At 40.4% G+C, this 17,012-nt stretch overlaps 1 pseudogene; it reads left to right on the forward strand.

The window, feature by feature from the left end:
* Positions 1-9,268: 9,268 nt before the first annotated feature.
* On the forward strand, positions 9,269-15,584 carry LOC112678372 (spermine synthase-like; annotated as a pseudogene).
* Positions 15,585-17,012: the final 1,428 nt, after the last annotated feature.

Here is a 17,012-nt window from a genome sequence, read left to right on the forward strand (position 1 = left end):
TTTTATGAAAGGCAAAGATTGCAGTGCTGTTACTTTATCTTCCTTCTCTGATCATTGACTTCAAGAAATTAAGATTGTGTCATAAATTCTATTATCTAAAATTTAGCCTATCAGAAAGGTGCTAACTTGTAGGGCTTGATATTGGGCTATCTTAAATTAACCAAATTGCATGAAGCCATTGATCTTGAATGCTGTTTTAAGAAAACCTAGATGAAACCACTAAGTATGATCATGAGGATCTCATTCACTGGGTGCTCTCAGCAAGACATTGTTCTCAGATCTCAGGATCAGAAATTGTGCTTTTTATGAGCCCATGGTTTATTTTTATCTCATGAATCCAAATGTTTTCCACTTTATAAGACTAGTTCCCAGACACCTTAGAATACATTTTATCGATGTTTGTTTACATCCTTGGAAACAGTCTTGAGCCCATCTGGAAATGAGATGAAATAGGAATCAATGTGACAAGGCAAAGATGTCTTTCAAGTCAACAGTGGTTACCTCTAGGGAAATAAGTGAGGGTGGAAAGAGCAAAGAATGAAAGCAACTTAAAAAAAAAGATTTATATATTTTATTTGAGAAAGAGAGAGAGAGAGAGAGAGAGAGAGAGAATGAGAGAGAAAGCAAGCATGGGGAAGGGGTAGAGGAAGAGAATCTTGAGCAGACTTGCTCCTGAGCCTGGAGCCTGACATAGGGCTCTATCTCACCACCCTGAGATGATGACCTAAGCTGAAACCAAGAGTCAGATGCTTAACCAACTGAGCCACCCAGGCACCCAAGAGTGAAAATAATTTTTATTGTTTATTCATCTATGTTATTTGAATTATTTGAGTATGAATTTGTATATTATTTGTAGAATTGAAAAAAAAAGTATAAACTGAAAAGAAAAAAATAGAGGAGAATATATTCAGGAGGTGAGAAGAACTTCCTAAGTAAGACATGAGATCCAGAAACCATACGGAAATAATGGATAGATCTGAGTCAAAAATTTAAAACCTTTCTCCAGCAAAAGACATTTTAAAAAGTGCAAATATCAGTAACAAGTGGGAGACCATATTCATAACAAATATTCTGGACAAAGATTCATAATCCTAACATAAATGAGCTCCAACAAATCAATAAGAAAAAGAAAAAAAAGGACAATAAAAACGAGCAAGGGATTTACACAAGTATTTCGCTAAGGAATGAATTACAAGGGACCTAAAAATGTATATTAATTGGACTAATAATCTAAGAAATAATGATTCTTTATTTCTTGTCTCCACCATCATTTCTTATTGGATCCTTGAGTAATTTAAAAGCATAATACTTACAGTCCAAGTCATTGGGTATTTTAAAATTATTTTCATGATTTTCTAACCTAGCTCCACTTGACTGTACCTTTAACACTGCGTACCTCACAAAGATTTCTTTTCCCCTGGCCCCTTTTATATTTATATATAATATAATATACAGTACATATTATATATAGTACTTATTGCTTGCTGATAGACTACCATTTATCAAGGCCATTTCTCTTCCCTTCTAAGCTCTGTGGCTGTTTTTATTTTCTGTCCTCTTCCTAGAATGTTACCCCCAGGACAGCAGGAATTTTTGCCTATTTTGTTCACTGATGTATATTTCTAGTGATTAGAATAGTTCACGATGCAGAGTAGACACTCAGTAAATTTTTTGCTGATGCATGAATCAACTCCAAGGTTGAGCTCCTTGAGGAAAAAATTACAAAAGAGAGGCATCCATGGCTTCAAAAAATAAATTTCCTCTCCACTGAATCTTACCAGGATTTTCCTATCCTCCTTCTCTAAGAGAACTACAGCGCTCGCCCATCGGCCCAGGGATAAGATTCTTGCCCCTCAGCTGGAAGAGTCACCCAAGACACAGCAGCCATTTTCCCCACTCCTAGCTGCCTTTCCCTATTGTCACCCCTGGAGCCTCTGGCTCAGTCCATTTGCACAAAAATTTGCTTTGGAAAGAGGACTTCTAGCCCCAAAGGTTGCTTTAGTTTACAAATACTCTGAGAATGGAACTCCTTTATACTGAAGACATTGGCTTTTAAGCCTGGGTTATGTGGGAAAGACAGAGGGCAGAGGCTCACGTGACTCAGGAAAGAGAATACGCACATCATCAAATATTGTATTTATTTGATTTGGTTGTGATAGTGTATTCATATTCTATCCTTTCTCCATGGAATGATTCAGAGTGACTTCCCAAGATACAGATATCTAAGCTCTACGAGAGCAGGGACTTGGTTTTGTTCATACCTGTATTCATAGCTAGGCCTGGGACATGGTAAATTGTCAAGTGTTGGTGGAATGAAAGAATGAGTGAATGGTAACACACTTTTCTAAACTGAATGAAAACTCAAATATTGGGTGAGTAGTTTGGATTTTGCCTGAGCTAATTAGGTTTTGATACATAGTTGCCAAGTTCTATGGGCATGATACCTGTGTACACAGGACCCAAATTAACTAAGTCTGTATTATTTTTTCTATGATTCCCAAACTGGATACTAACCAACCTCTGGACACAGAGTGCCACAGGGAGTTCTGGCTTCCTCAGTTCTGTCTTGTGGTTTAATGGGCACTGGACTTTCAAGGTCAGGTTAAGAAGAGTTTGCCTGAAGGAATTATTGTGTGCACGTGTGTGTGTGTGTGTGTGTGTGTGTGTGTGTATAGGAGCTTGGTTGTCCATATCTTTGGTTGGTCTCAGACTTTGAATTGAGTTCTATGTTTACTCATTACCATATCCCATTTGTGACTACTACTAAAAATCTAGCAAGTAGAGCCCAACAGGATCTTTGAGGAAGAGCAAAAAAAACCCTCTCTAAATACAGAAAGCCTCCATCTCCCCCAAAAGATTATATCCACACTTAGTATTGCCATTTAGAAACAAGTACATGTGTTTAGAATCTTGTTACAATCTCTTCCACTTGGGATCTGCTTTCAAATATCAAACTATGAACGAGGTGGGTGCACAAATCTCTAAGACATTAGTGAACTGTAGCTTTTTCCAAAAAAGGAGTCAGATCTCCTAAGGTACAATCTAGACCTACCTCTATGTTGTTGGATTGCCTTCATTCTCCACTATTGATGCAAAAGGTTAGCTAGCTAGGAGTGTGGGGTTGCTCTAGGGTGTGAATGGAGAAAGTTTAAGAAAGACTTAGGGAAGTATCACATATCTCTCATTGACATACTAGGTTCCTTCACAAACACCTATTAATGAGGAATATGTTGCTGTGCAAGTAACTGGGCTCCACTTAGCAGGAATTAAATGGTTTGTTCCCTTTCAGAGTTAGCTATTAATTTTTTTACAGTTTTCTTTCTCTGTGCCCTTCCCTCCCTTTTTGTTTCTTGATTTAAAAAAAAATAATCCCTTTTCTGATATCCTAGGAAATATCCTAATATATCCTATGTAATTCCGTTACAGGTAGCAAAGTTCTGACTTCAAAATGAATTGTTGAATCAAATTCTGCACACTAACGAAGGAATTATTCTACAAGCTTCTGCCAATAGTGAATATGCCAAAATTATGCTACAAACACATTTCTCAGAAAAACCAAACAAAGGAAATAGGAAGGAACAGGCAAAGCCCTTTGTTTTCTCTTTTATTTCCCCCTGTTGCCTAATTTTCAGCTCTTATAAGGTCATTTGAAAAAGAACAAGATTCTTGAGACTTGAGCCTCTGCTTATCTGATCATGTTTTTTGTAGTTCCTTCTCCATCTTTACCTTCTCAATTATGGCTTGTGCTCACTTAGAATACGAACAATGGGGGGATCCCTGGGTGGCTCAGGGGTTTAGCTCCTGCCTTTGGCCTAGGGCGTGGTCCTGGGGTCCCGGGATCGAGTCCCGGGATCGAGTCCCGTGTCAGGTTCCTGGCATGAAGACTGCTTCTCCCTCCTCCTGTGTCTCTGCCTCTCTCTCTCTATGTCTATCATAAATAAATAAATAAATAAATCTTAAAAAAAAAATACAAACAATATTGTTACCAGATGGCCTTATAGTGGCATCACCAAATGGGTCTTTTCTGTAACAGCCTATAATAGGATTCTAAAACACAGCTAATAATTCTCAAAGGGTTTAGTTAGCACTGATGCCATCTTACTTGGAGAGGTGGAGACTTACTGTATTTGAAGAGTTTTGGGTCTTTCTCAAAGGAACTGTTGGCTCCACTGGCAGGGAAATCACAGAGGCAATGGGGTAACAAATGAAAATGAAATCTTCCATTCAAAACATAATGTGGGCCACTTCCCAACCTCCCAGTCAAGCAAGTTCCCCTCTTTTCTATGAGAAGGGAAGCGGTTTTGGCTAAGCAAAGATGGAGATGGTGTGGATGAATGTAGGAGAGAAGGAGACAAACAGACAAAGGGGGAAGAATGGAACAGAATTTCTATGCCCTACATGCTGCTGATTCTCCCGGAAATGGAGCTCGAGTCTACAGTGAGGGCCTGAGGTTTTTTTTCATAGATTGAGCTTTATCTTCTTGGGCTCTCTCTTCCTTGGCCTTGCTACCTTCATGCCTTCCAGGCTCCCTCGTCCACTAGTCCCTTGCTCACGGGATGTTGTGGCTGAGTTCATTACTATAAGAAAGAACACATTCAGTTTCCATCTGAGCACTTCTGCATAATTTTGGGGAAATTCAAGAAGAGATAAGAAAAGGGAACAGAAAAGAAGAGCATAGTGCTTTAGGTCTCTGTTTCTTTTTTTTTTTTTTTTTAAAGATTTTATTTATTTATTCATGATAGACATAGAAAGAGAGAGAGGGGGGCAGAGATACAGGCGGAAGGAGAAGCAGGCTCCATGCCGGGAGCCCTACGTGGGACTTGATCCCGGGGCTCCAGGATCACGCCCTGGGCCAAAGGCAGGCACCAAACCGCTGAGCCACCCAGGGATTCCCCCTAGGTCTCTGTTTCTTAATTTCCCTTCAAGAAATCTCATCAGTTGAGGCTTCATCAATGGGTGAGTAGCTTGGATTTTTGCCTGAGCTAATTAGATCTTGATATGCAGTTGCCAAGTTCTCTGGTTGGGCATAAAACCCGAGGACGCAGGATCTAAATGAACTAAGTTTGTATTATTTTTCTATGTTCTTTTATTTCCAAAAATTTAAATCAAATTCACAGAGCTTTGAATAAAACAGTACACCAGCAAAGAAAATAAATGCACTGAAAGTGAAGAAAAGGAACCTGCTGTTTGATTTACATCATTTTATTAACGGGTTAGTCAACATTTACTCAGAGCCTACTGGGCACAGAATGTAATAGACGCGTGGGAAAACTGCAAAAGATACGGGAAGATATTTTTTCTGCCTGTAAAAATCCAACTAATTTAGTCTAATGAAAGACACCAACTAAAGACATCTGAGAACAGCTAAGAATACAAATAATGGGAACCTGGTGATGTTTGCTAAGGACACATTAGTTTCAGTTGTCCAGGATTGCTAATGGCCTGGTTCAATGAGTATATCCTTAGACCCATGTTGCAATGAAGCATTCCGCTGGGGGATGTTGTGCATCTCCCTGGCTAAAATCAATCTAACAGCAGACCTCACCTCTCTTAGTCACTACAGGAACATCCATCTAGCTGAATGTGGTGCCCCTAAAGGGCTGATTTCATACCCATAATACCTGATTCTATTTAACTGATGACACAGTCGTGGCTGCTTGGGGATTTTTTTGCCACAGGCTCTGTGACTTTATCAGCTCAAGACACTTCTATCTCCTTTAAAGTCAGAGGAAACAGAAGTGACACTTCGCTCTGAAGACACCACTGGTAACACTCAGTCTCACTGAGCTATTTGGCCAGCTCACATTTTTGTGGATTTTATGTGAAATTAGGCGTCACTCCGGATAAATCTGATTTTTCAAGGGGAGTGTAGCTTCCTTATCTGTGCTTCCTGCTGGCAGAAATCTGGAAAGCTGCCAACAATCTGGCCAAGAACTCTGTTTTGAATGAGAACGTCTACAGGGTGCCTCCTGACTTGTCACTAGTGTTTCTGGATCCTTCAGGAACTGTTGTATTTAACTGCCAGTTCTTTTGTGTGGACTGTGTTTGAGGCCCACTGAGTGGCTCTGAGCAACGACTCTCAGAACACCTGTGTACAAGGACCGACTTTGTCTTAAATTCATTGTGAATCTATCTCTATCTATTTATCTATCATCTATCGATCTATTATCGATATCATCTATCATCAATATTTTTTTACAAATAATAATAAAATAAATAGAAAAAATTCAGTGAAAAAAGAATCCAAAGACATACAAAACACAAACTCATTTCTTTCCTTCTTTTTTTTTTTTTTTTTAATTCAGCAGACCTAAAACTATTCTGCCAAATTGCCATTAAAGTCCTAAATGCTTACTTAGTTTCTGTACTTACCTCATTGTGGACTGGTTACAAACAATTCACAGGACAGAAGAGGAACTGTTCCCTTGGTTGTAGTTTGAGCAGCATCAGCTTAAAAGATGAGGGGGCTGTGAATTATTTTCAAAGTAGGAGCCTTTCAACTAATTGTTGGAGCACCAGACAGCAGACTCCTTTTAGTTGATTTCATGTAGCTTTTTATTCTGACTTAAATCAGAGCTTGCAACTGTGAAATCAACCATATTTGTCTCTAAAAGCCAGTTGCTGTCTTTCTTGGCCTTCCAGCTGAGATGCAAGCTCCTTCTGGGCCCTCCCATTGAACTATTTAGTGTAATGTCTTCTCTCTTTTACTAAACTACAAGGTCTCCTTCTACAGCGCTCAATGATATGGGGAGGAGGAACAAAATGATAAAGTAATGCTAAGTATATACTCTGGAAAACACATAAGCACTTTGCCTATCAGATTTATAAACATTGCTGAGAGTGTCCCAGGAAAATTAGCTCTCACCAGTCAGTGTCTTCACAGGAGAAAGAGTGGTGGATAAAACAAGAATGGAGAGAAAAGATGCATATACTCAGTCACTAGAGTTTATTTTGTGTGCAGTTACTTGTCTTGCCACTTCAAGCCTAGTGAGGGTGGGAATCACGCAGGTTATCGCTCCCCACAGGGACTAAGATAGGCTTAATGCTTGCAACTCAGTCCTGATAGCTGTTTAGTGACAGCCCGGCCACAACCACCATGTGACATGCAATCTTTTCTTTTCTCTCCTCATTTTTGCTCATAATCTTTTCATTCAACGAATTGGGTTTGACAGTGATGCTTAATTTTATTTGTTCATTGTCCATTCAAGGGAGCCTGGGTGGCTCAGTCGGTTAAGTGTTTGGTCTTGGCTCAGGTCACAATCCCAGGGTCCTGGGATCCAGGTTGGTGTAGGGCTCCCTGCTCAGCCGAGAGTCTGCTTCTCTCTCTCCCTCTGCCGTTCCCCCCAGCCCTATCACCCCCACCCATGCTCTCGCTCTCTTTCATCCAACAAACAAACAAACAAAATCTTTTTTAAAAAGTCACTTGCAGTCACAAGAGCTGATATAATAGTAGTTAAAACTGAAACCAGGGGCCTGAGAAAGAGCTGCAAATGTTTGCCCAACCTTGGCTCCCCTGGTTGGAGGGGTGCCCTGGGGCCCCATGCATGGTGCTCTTAGAATGCCCGTGCATAGCCCCCAGCGAGGGGAGGGTGGGGGGCAGTGTGCCCGCACCCCTGCCCCTCTCACCTGCACTTTGCCAGTTGGATCTTCTGCAGGCTGGGGTGGGGTGGTGGCTTGTGACTGCAAAACTGCCTCACAACCTCTTCCCCCCAAGCTAGGAGGCGTCCAACACCTGCTGCCCGCCTGGGAGTTGAGGCCCCACAAGGATCCCACTGGATCCTTTTAGACCTTAGGTCCCTAAGTGAAAATGAGGCAGAGGGAACCTAATAGCATCCTGTTGTTCTCCTCTGAGGGCATCAGACTTCCAGGGAAAGAATTCGACCAGCGTTTTGCAGTCTTTATTTTTCTTCTTTGCAACTTCGGACACTGCTGACACTCCCCCTTGAAGCCCTTTTGGTTGGTTTGCACAACCTCTAGCACCTCTTCACCTCTTTCCATTCCCTCTCAGGCTCCCTCAAGGATGTGGTTTCAATGATTGCTCCTTACACATCCATGACCCCAGGCTGTGGCTCAGTTTCTTTCAAGCCGTAGCTGGTTGCCTTTTTCAGTGATTGATTGATTCATTAGCTCACCCATTCATTCATCATCCAACGCTGTACAGGAAGCCTGAAGCAAATTCTCCTGATTCAAAACAGCCTCAAGGCTTAGGGGAGCCTTCTCTCAGAAACCAGACAGTCTGGTTCAAGTTCAGCCGTATACCTGAGGTCCTTAGTACTTGCCCCTGCTCTAGAACTTTCCTCACTGTTGATATTATTGTCTGGGATGTCTGCCTCTCACACTAGACTATGAGCCCTTGAAGGTAGGGACTGTGTTCTAGGAATTCTTGTAGACTCGTAATATCCAGAAAAAGGTCTCTCAGTGTTATTGAATACATTAAAATCCTATGCTATTTTACTTTACATGATTAATATTTTATAGTTTGTAGCTTTATCTTTGCAAAACTCTTTGGAAGGAAGGACACTGAAGATCAGATCAAATGATCCTCTTGCAAGGGTGTGTGGTGGAACACAGTGAGGAGCAGCCACTTGGTCAAAGACCCGCGTTCAAAGCTTGGCTTTGTCACTATGTCACTTCACCTTTCTGTAAAACAGGGCTAATAATCGTACCTATTCATAGTTTCTTTTTTTTTAAGATTTTATTTATTTATTCATGAGAGACACAGAGAGAGAGGCAGAGACACAGGCAGAGGGAGAAGCAGGCTCCATGCAGGGAGCCCGACGTGGGACTCAATCCGGGGTCTCCAGGATCACACCCTAGGCTGAAGGCAGGCGCCAAACCGCTGCACCACCTGGGCTGCCATAGAGTTTCTGTGGAGGGTCAAAATAAGGTGGAGGAACACTTAAAATAATAATTGACACATGGTAAGACTTCAGTAAATGCTACCAATTTTTGCTGAATTTCATACAGTCAAAAAATTCACCACGTTTTTTAAATCCTTATTTTGTGTGCACTAAGAAGAATGCTGGCGATTATGACATGCCACTGATTGAAAAACCCATTCTCAATCCAGAGATGCTAACGTATCGGGGGAGAACATTTTAGAATCAATAAAGTACGGCATTATTTTGCCTTATGTAAAAAAAAAGATCACGGACAATAAAGAATGGGCTATGGGAGAGTATTTTGGGAACAGAGGTAGGAGAGGCTGGTCCTTTGCTATATGAGGATATAAAAATGCAAATATCATTTCTTCCATTTCAGATGCAAGATGCAAGCCCCTGGAACCCTGCTGCACATGGGGAAAGATGAAGATGGAGTGTAATTAATACAAGCTCTCCTCTCAAGCACAGACATTTGCAGAGCTAAAGGAGGGTCAGAACAGGGGAGGAACACATCAAAACTAAGCTTCTCTGAAACGAGAAGCACTAATTGTAAAATAGCCTATATAACTGATCGCGTCAGGTTTTTCAGCAGTTGGTAATACCAAGAAGAAACAAATTGCTAATGCTTTTTAAGGCCAAATTCAGATCAATGGGTGAAGCTCTGGACCTACATCCAACTCAGTGCCCCCCCTTGGGCCATTCAGTGGCATCAAATCACAGTCCCGTGTGGGGCTTCTGTTTGGAATTTTGAACCTCAGTGTGTGAAATGTGAGAATACTATTTTAGATGCAAAGGCAGATCCTGGAACACAGCTGAAATAATCAATGCAAAAAAAAATCGCAGGCTGAAAGTCTTTCCTTTAGTAGAGAATTTGCGACATTAGGTTTAAAAAAAAAAGGAACAAATGTCAAGGGCGGCTGGGTTAATGAGTACAGAGAGTACAGCTGCTCTTACCTCTGGAGACGAGAGCGCTGACGTGGATGGAGCGTGAGCGGAAAATTAGGGTGGTGATTGCAGCAGCCCCTAACGGGCACTTACTCCACATCAATAGATAATGGGGTGTGATTGGCACCGCCTGCTGAACAAGAGATGCTGGACGGTAATTAGAACGTTGGCCCTCGTCAAAATACAGTAAAACAAGGAGAGCAGTGATTACTTAAACCTGAAACTACAGTCCACAAGATGGCTTTGCATTTTAAATTCTTTATTGTTTCAGTGTTTATTAAAACAACAAAAAAACAACCCAAAAGCCATACAAAATTAAGATGCTCTATAATAGAAGAAAACATGAGATGAGCCTGAGCTGTCTGAATAATGGCCAATGTTTAGAAATGTGCTTGCTCCATAAATTTCAATGCGCATCACGGTGGAGTATTTCTTTTCAGAAAAAGATTTCTTTTTGGTAAATGGCTATCTCCGGATCTCCATCTTATTCCACTGTATCGTTTCTGCACTGAGGCAGAACTGACCCCCGTATCATAGTATCAACAGAGACATGACTTCAAGGCGTGAACCGGGCTTTCTATTCACTGAGTGCAGTTATGTAAGTTATTTTTAAGATAAAGTTGAACCGAGCCTGGCTTCTTTTCCATTTTTTAATTTTTATTTATTTATTTATTTATTTATTTATTTATTTATTTATTTATTTATTTATTTATTTATCTATCTTTTCCATTTTTTAATTTATTTATTTTTTTTCTTTTCCATTTTTTTAAAAAAGATTTATTTATTTGAGAGAGAGCACGAGTGTGTCCATGGGGCGAGGCAGAGGGAGAGAGAGTCTTCAGCACGGAGTCTGAGGTGGGGTTTGATCCTACAACGCTGAGATCATGGTCCTGAGCCAAAACCAAGAACCAGTCACTCAACCGACTGCACCACCCAGGCACCCCAAGCCTTGCTTATTTCTTTTGAATTTTTCAAAGCTTCTTATGTGTATTAGGATTTAAGTATATTACCAGTCTTCTAACATTCCTAGTAGTCTTCTAGGCCTTAATCCTACAGAATGGAATTTACCTTTTTTTCCCCCTTTACATTTTAATTTAAATTCTAGTTAACATATAGTGCACGATTGGTTTCAGGAATAGAATTCAGTGATTTGTCACGTACATACAACACCCAGTGCCCATCATGACAAACATCCTCTTTAATACACACCATCCATGTAGCCCATCCCCCACCCACTTCCCTCCATAGGGCCTCTCAGTTTGTTTTCTATCATTAAGAGTCTCTTATGGTTTGTTTCCCTCTCTCTCCTTTTTAACCCTTTCCCGTATGTTCATCTGTATTGTTTCTTAAATTCCACATATGAGTGAAATCACATGGTATTTCTTTCTCTGACTGATTTATTTTGTTTAGTATAATACACTGTTGCTCCATCCACATCATTACAAATGGCAAGATTTCATTCTTTATGATGGCTGAATAATAGTCCATTGCATCTTCTTTATCCATTCGTCAGTCAATGGACACTTGGGTTCTTTCCATAGTTTGGCTACCATTGAGTAATGCTAGGCTATAAATATTGGGGTGCATATATCCCTTTGAATCAGTATTTTTGTATTGTTTGGGTAAGTATCTAGTAGTGCTATCGTTGGGTCATAGGGTAGCTCTATTTCCAACTCTTTGAGGGACCTCCATACTGTACTCCAGAGTGGCTGCACCAGTTTGCATTCCCATTACAGTGCACAAGGGTTCTCCTTCCTCTGCATCCTCACCAACATCTGTTGTTTCCTGTGTGGTTAATTTTAGCCGTGGAATTCACTTTTTAAAAATCACACTTAATTTTTTATTCTTCATGTACTTAGCATATTTTGCCTTTCTGATCTAAGTAATAAATGACCTGTATCTTATAGTTTTATTTGTTGTGAATGAAATCAGCAAGAAAGAGAAAAGAACACTCTAATTGGTCAGGAGGTCACTACTAACCTAAATTAGGTAAAATTGCATTTAAAAAATTATTCTTGGGGTACTTGGGTGGCTCAGTGGTTGAGCATCTGCCTTTGGCTCTGGGTGTAATCCCGGGATCCTGGGAAGTCCCACATTGGGGTCCCCATGGGGAGCCTGCTTCTCCCTCTACCTATCTCTGCCTCTCTCTGTGTCAGTCTCTCATGAATAAATAAATAAAATCTTAAAAATATATTCTCTGGGGATCCCTGGGTGGCGCAGCGGTTTGGCGCCTGCCTTTGGCCCAGGGCGCGATCCTGGAGACCCGGGATCGAATCCCACATCAGGCTCCCGGTGCATGGAGCCTGCTTCTCCCTCTGCCTGTGTCTCTGCCTCTCTCTCTCTCTCTCTCTGTGACTATCATAAATAAATAAAAATTAAAAAAAATATTCTCTAATTGTACTCATAAAAAAGTTTGATCATAGTTTTTCATATTTGATGAAGGAAAAAATGATTACTCCAGAAGTCAGTCATTAAGTAGACAACAGAGTAAGGAACTTAGTCTTCAGATTTTAGTCCATTTTATCCATTATCCACACTTATGTATATATGCCCCCCCCCCCCCCCCCGCCACACACACACACACATACTGTTAACAGCCAGTGCTTCTGGTCCATTTGCTGAATTGCAATTTGTAGGACATTTTATGAGATTAGTTCAAGTATATTGATAAACATAGCTTGGAATACACTCTTTTCTTATCCCAGGTAAATATTCTTATTTACCTGATGGACTTTGATTCTTCCCATTAGAAAGTAAGGGAACTCCAAGCAACTAAAAATTCTCTAGAAGTTGTACACACCGTCTAAATGAAATTATGGTTTCATAAACCCTAGGTATCTGATTTTTAAAAAATCGTTCTTTAGAAACTATGCATGCTCTTTGCTGCTTTTATAATTGTTGGATCACCATAAGTGTAAATGATTCAGTATATACTTGGATGTTTGATTTATGAACTTTTGTGATGGATAAGCATGCTTGCAGTCTTGCAATGATTAAATGGCTGTAATGTTGGCTTGAACATCTCATGCAACTTTATTGGCCTGTCTACTGAAGAGTAACAACCATGAAACACTGTACTTGCATTAGAGTACATGAGTGCTCAAAACCTTGTATAATGGATCATATATGGAGAAGCAGCAACAATTAAAATTACTTAATATTATTAGCCATTCCTTTACTGTGTTTTTCACAACCTTAGGAACTGACAACTAACACTCAGTGAGCATCAGGCATGGAGCTATGCACAATTTATATGCACTATCTTAGTTTGCAGAACTACCTGGTGGGGTAGCTGCTATTAGGTATCTCAGGAAACTGAGACACAGACATGAGATCACACAGAGTTATCAGTGAAGGAGTCAAGATTCAGACTCTGGTCTGCTAATCTTACCATTAAGTGCTTATTAATGTTAACAAAAATCAACAAAGTTATTACTTGAATTGGTTGAAGTTTGGAATGTTTTGTTTTTTTGGCTCACTTACCCTCAAAGTTACTAATAGTCATGATTTAGACGGTGTGATGGACCTAAAGTTTTTAATTTTTTTTTCTGATTCTTTTTGTTTTCAGGACATCTAAGTGTTCGATTTCAGCTTTAAGCAAACACAATTATTTTCACTAAGAATAGTTAGGCTAGACAAATTGGCTTAGCCTCTTCCTGAATGGTATTGAATAAAGCTGGTTAACGTGTGGCATGTAGATACCTAGCAGAGCGCTTTTTGTAAAGCAAATCATGCTTAAATACAGGACTGGTTTGTCTTTGTAAGTACTAGCTCTCTGCTGTCTTCACAAGCGAGAGCAAAGCCACGGAGATGTGTCGCTTTCTGTAGGTGGCTAATAGCTTTTAAAAAGTGCTCAGTAACCAGATTAACAAGGCACTATTATTATGAACTTGTCTTCTTGCCTCATTTCATCCTAGGGGATTGAGCTGTATTCCCGGTTTCTAAAGCACCTAGAGACTCAGTCCAGTCCCATTCACTCTCTTCATGTCCTGGGTTACTAGTCTTTCATTTTCCCAACTAACACTTGCTAATGTCTGCTTTAAAATTCCCAAACCTGCCTTGTATTGGAATTTTACAGTAGATGATTCTTAATGAATCACCTATCACACAGCAAGGGTGATCTTTGGACAGAACCATCTGTTTAAGCATTACCCTAGAGTTTCCTTCAGGGTTACTTTTGAAATCATTCCTTTAAAAATGTAAAAAAGGTGGGCACTCCCTATGGGCTGCAGCCTGCATGTCCCACAGCCTCAGTCTCCGTGGTCATCTCCTCCAGGCATGGCAGAGGGCCTCGCCTCATTATGGAGGCAGCGTGGCACAGCACTCTCAACTTTTTTTTTTTTAAGATTTTGTTTATTCATTAGAGACACACACACACACACACACAGAGGCAGAGACACAGGCAGAGGGAGAAGCAGGCTCCATGCAGGGAGCCCGATGTGGGACTCGATCCCGGGACTCCAGGATCACACCCTGGGCCAAAGGCAGGCGCTAAACCGCTGAGCTACCCGGGGATCCCCAGCACTCTCAACTTCATGCTCCACATTTAAACTGATGATGAGACCATTCTAAAAGGCTTCCAGTCCATTTTCCAGGAGCAAAGGATGACAGAGTCTACCCAGCGGGCAAGACCATGGTTATTTAGCAACCTACATAAACCAAAATGGTAGCTCTGCCAATTTGAGAATTATCCCTAGGGGTTGGTGGTGTTGGACCTTGGGTTATGACGGCAATTCACAGGGCCAAGAAGTTGACAGTCTTTTGAACAAGGTAGAAGAAAGAATGAAAGAACTGAGGACAGTATTGGGCAGGGGAAATGATTACCACCCACAGTTTGAGGAAAGGCCATAGACAGATACTGGCCCACAGATACAGGCCCAATGGTGGCCTGCTTTTTTCTGACGTAAGTAAATAATGTATGATGAAGATTCACCTTATAGAACATTAAAATCCTACATTTGAAGCAATTTGGAAATATTCTCAATCTTAGTGGGGGTGTTAACCCAGCAGAGAGTGATTTGGGAATATGTAGGCCATGTAGGTGGTGGAAAAGACTACAGTGGCAAAGACCCACTCATTCTAGTGGGTGGAGATGGGGGCATATTATGTGAAATTATCAAACTGAAACCAAAGGTGGTCACTATGGTACAGAGTGACCCAAATGATGGTCCATGGATGTGAGAAATACAAGCGAGGGATGCTTGGGTGGCTCAGTTGTTGAGCATCTGCCTTTGGCTCAGGTCGTGATCCCAGGGTCCTAGGATTGAGTCCCGCATCAGGCTCCCCTCAGGGAAACTGCTTCTCCCTCTGCCTAGGTCTCTGCCTCTCTTTCATGAATGAATACATTAAAAAAAAAAAAAAAACATGCAAAAAATGTAGTGATGCCTGAGACAATCTTAAAGGAGACTGGTCTCAGTTTCTAGTAGAAGACTGTATTAAGACTGTATTCCAGTGCTGTAGAGATGCCAAAGAAGGGAGAGACTGTGATTATGTGATTAATGATTTGAAAGCCATTCCAATCTCTACATCTCCAGAAGATTCCACATGGGAGTTTCTCAGACTGATTCTTGACCTCTCAATCAAAGTACTGAAACAAGATGGGAAACGTATTACACAGAATAACTGTCAATTTGATGAAAGCCCTGTCACTCCCTGAACCTCTTGGGTGCCAGTATTGTCCTTTGGGATTCTGAGATCGGCTCTTCCAATCACTTGGAATGTGGATATTTTTCAGTTTGCAAGAAAGCTGAACCTTGAAGACCAGTATCTCCTAATCATGTGTGCAGTAAAGAGCCCTCCTGACCTTCATCTGCTGTGCATGACATTGAAATGATTCATGCAGTTGTGAATTCCTTCGTTTTAATTATTTTTAATTAAAAAAAAGCAAATGGAAAAAGTATTTTGATGAGGTTGGGTGCTACTTTTTAAAAGTCAGCTAAAGGATGATTACATAGCACAAGCAAAGGCTGCTAAATGCATGGAACCCATAGAATGTGATATATGTTACTTTTTTTAATGTGTGGGCTTTTTTTTAGTTTGGTAGATTTCAAATTTGGTCGTTTGGAGGCGTGAACATCATCGTTTTGTCCTGGAGGAAAGTTCTTGATGGTATTTCTTTCCCAAGGAATTGACTTAGATATTAAAATTTGGTGCTTATAAGAGAGTTAAGAAAAAAAAAATAGCAATGCTTTGAATAAAATTGTGAGAAAAAATGCAAAGATTATTAATACAACTATCACTTAAAAACAAATTTTTGTTGTCCATATGTAGACAGGCAGTAGAACTAGTTTTCAGTGAAAACATTTGGAAACACCTTGCAGACACAAGGTGTCAATGGCTATTGCTAACAAAATGTGCAACTAAAAATTTCTCCTGTGTCTTTACCTATAGAAACTTTGTTTCAGGATTAGTTCTGATTTTGACTGTGTGGAGTTACTGAATTTTAGAAGAATGCACTTAATACTTTTGTTCCACCTGGACCACCCACAAGCATATTCTAAAATACAGGCAAAAAGGCATTTACAGAAACAAGGACTGAATCCCCAAATGGCAAAGCAACTAGTTCAAGGTTACTCAATGAGTCTGACAGCTGTCCTGGGTCATGGTCCTACATGCTTGCCATCAGGTTTCAAAGGTGACCTGTGGTCGGGTGATAGTAACACACTCTGCACGATCTGGAGGTCAGTAAGGACTTTCCTGAAAGCATTTGGGGCGAGGGGATTTAGAGCTTATACAATTAACAATTATACTTGTATATATATGTGTGCCTATAAAGTTTTAGCTACATATAAAAGAGTTTTTCTTTTCCTAAACCTATAGTGTATGGAATAGAACACAATGCTGTTAGGTAATTCCATAGAAAGAAGTTTCCCCAGCCCAGAAAGTTGAGACACATTCATTGCATGTTATATCCCCACTGCAAACATTCTTGGTGCATCATGAAGCATATTTACATATAAAGGGTTGAAAAGTCCTGTAGTAAAGAAACACCTTTAACTCAGTAGTCTCTGAATTTGGTTACTAACCATTTTTCCCTCAATAGCATGAAACTAATCCTCTTTTTTTTGCAGAATACTTTTTTTTGGAAAGGCTGTTCTTTATTTTTTTTTTTAAAGATTTCATTTATTTATTCATGAGAGACACACAGAGAGAGAGAGGTAGAGACACAGGCAGAGGGAGAAGCAG

The sequence above is a fragment of the Canis lupus genome, chromosome 29 (assembly GCF_003254725.2).
Source record: "Canis lupus dingo isolate Sandy chromosome 29, ASM325472v2, whole genome shotgun sequence".
In the NCBI taxonomy this organism is placed as follows: domain Eukaryota; kingdom Metazoa; phylum Chordata; class Mammalia; order Carnivora; family Canidae; genus Canis; species Canis lupus.